The sequence below is a fragment of the Poromitra crassiceps genome (assembly GCF_964638095.1).
Source record: "Poromitra crassiceps genome assembly, contig: HAP1_SCAFFOLD_2381, whole genome shotgun sequence".
NCBI lineage: Eukaryota > Metazoa > Chordata > Actinopteri > Beryciformes > Melamphaidae > Poromitra > Poromitra crassiceps.
This window is the reverse complement of record NW_028150045.1, coordinates 5,016-7,000: the sequence shown is the minus strand read 5'-3', so window position 1 is coordinate 7,000 and position 1,985 is coordinate 5,016. Positions and strand designations below refer to the sequence as shown.

At 45.1% G+C, this 1,985-nt stretch overlaps 1 pseudogene across 1 annotated transcript; it reads left to right on the top strand.

Moving 5' to 3' along the window:
• The first annotated feature begins 254 nt into the window (after window positions 1–254).
• LOC310772220 (4-galactosyl-N-acetylglucosaminide 3-alpha-L-fucosyltransferase 9 pseudogene) lies at window positions 255–1,270 on the top strand (annotated as a pseudogene). Its single transcript has one exon. The product of its transcript is annotated as a 4-galactosyl-N-acetylglucosaminide 3-alpha-L-fucosyltransferase 9 pseudogene (transcript).
• The last annotated feature ends 715 nt before the right edge of the window (window positions 1,271–1,985 follow it).

Below are 1,985 nucleotides of genomic sequence, written 5' to 3'. Positions count from 1 at the left end.
TGATGTGATGTCACTTGAGCAATGACGTCATCAGTGATGTCATCAGTGATGATGTCATCAATGATGTCATCCTTCCTGGCTGAGGAGACTTGGTGGGTGATGTCATAGTTGTTGCTGTCATGTCATCGGTGATGTCATACATGCCAAAGTATAAATAAGCAATTTTTCAGTCTATCTCTCTCTGCCTCCACTGTCCCTACTCTCCGCTTCTATGTTCAACTGCCATGTACTTAACCTGCTGCCTTCTGCCCCAGCCCTGGCTTCAGCCTTCCGGAGGAGACGCTTTGTCTTCATCAGCCTCATACTGATGGGTTTCCTGGGTCTTTTCATCATGTACTACAAGCCTGACATCGACTTCTCCACTCTCGGCAATTGCATTTTCCCTCAAAAGGAGGCCTCAACACCAAAATGTTCCTCAGAGCAGCACACGAATCCACACTACAATCACAGCCAGGAGATCCAGGCTGGAGGTGGGGAAGCAGAACGAGAGCCTGACACGATCGTTTTGATCTGGACGTGGCCGTTTGGCAACAGGTTTGATCTCAGCTGCAGTGCGTTGAACATCACAGGATGTCACCTGACAGATGACAAGGCTGCTTACAGCAAGGCCCACGGTGTCCTCTTCCATCACAGGGACATCCACGGACAGGCCGACCTGCCGCAGGAGCTGCGACCATGGTTCCAGAAATGGGTGTGGTTTAATATGGAGTCACCTGCTAACTCACCTCAAATCCCTAAGCTCAATCACTTGTTCAACTTGACATGCAATTATCGCCGGGATTCAAATATTCAAGTGCATTCTGGGTCATTGGTTCCAGTGACTCATGAGGATGAGAGTTTCAAACTACCGGTGAAGGACAAATTGGTCTGCTGGATTGTGAGCAACTGGAACCCAAGGCACAAGAGAGTGGAGTTTTACAATGAGCTGAAAAAGCATGTAAACATAGAGGCTTATGGAAAGGCGTTTAACCGACGTTTAGATAAACAAGGGTATGCAAAGATAATGTCTAGTTGTAAATTTTACCTCTCCTTTGAAAACACTATTGACAAAGACTACATCACAGAGAAGTTATATAATCCCATGATGATGGGGACTGTGCCTGTAGTTCTGGGCACCAGCAGACAAAACTACGAGGATCATGTCCCAGGAGACTCTTTCATCCACGTGGATGACTTTGCCACGCCGAAGGAGCTGGCGGAGAGGCTGCATCACCTCGACCACGCTCATACCGAGTACATGAGGTACTTTAACTGGAGAGACACATACAAGGTCAGAACAGTGCTTAGCGTTGAACCTGCATGCTTAACATGTAATTACTTACAAAAGCACAGAGGCTACCAAGCTTTTCATGGTCTCAACAATTGGTACTGGGGTTAAATTTAGACCAAACACATCAGGTACTGGGGTTAACTTTAGACCAAACACATCAGCAGTATTACAGTTGTCAGAGTAAAATAATTGATTGACTGCTTATTGATTGATTGTTGATCATTGTAGACTCTGTTTAATTATGATCTAACTGACATGCATGGCTCACATCTGAGGCTCTCAATCTGAGATGTCTCTTCTGCTGGGAAGCAGTTTGTTATGTCGAAAAGGCAACCCCACCTGGAGAGGAGGGGATAACGTAGTATTTGTCTTCCTGGCGTATAGAAGGTTTTGTTTTGGTTTGTTGTGAAGATCAGCGTCTTATTTTGTCTCCATGGGAAACATCCCATGGAATTGTACCAGTCACCACACCAGTCATCTGAGGGAGGGGGGCTGGGCTGACTATATTTGACATGTAATGTTTATCTTCTGAGCACAATGACTTTGATATTGTGACACTCTGCAGAGTCCTGATGATTGAAATAAACAAATCCTTATTCATTACAAACGAGCAACTCATTTATTGGTGGATCAACAAGGCATTTCATTTATTTTTCCACAACACAGTCTCCAGAAGAGACACTTAACAGTTTCCAACACTCTCCTTTGTTCACAT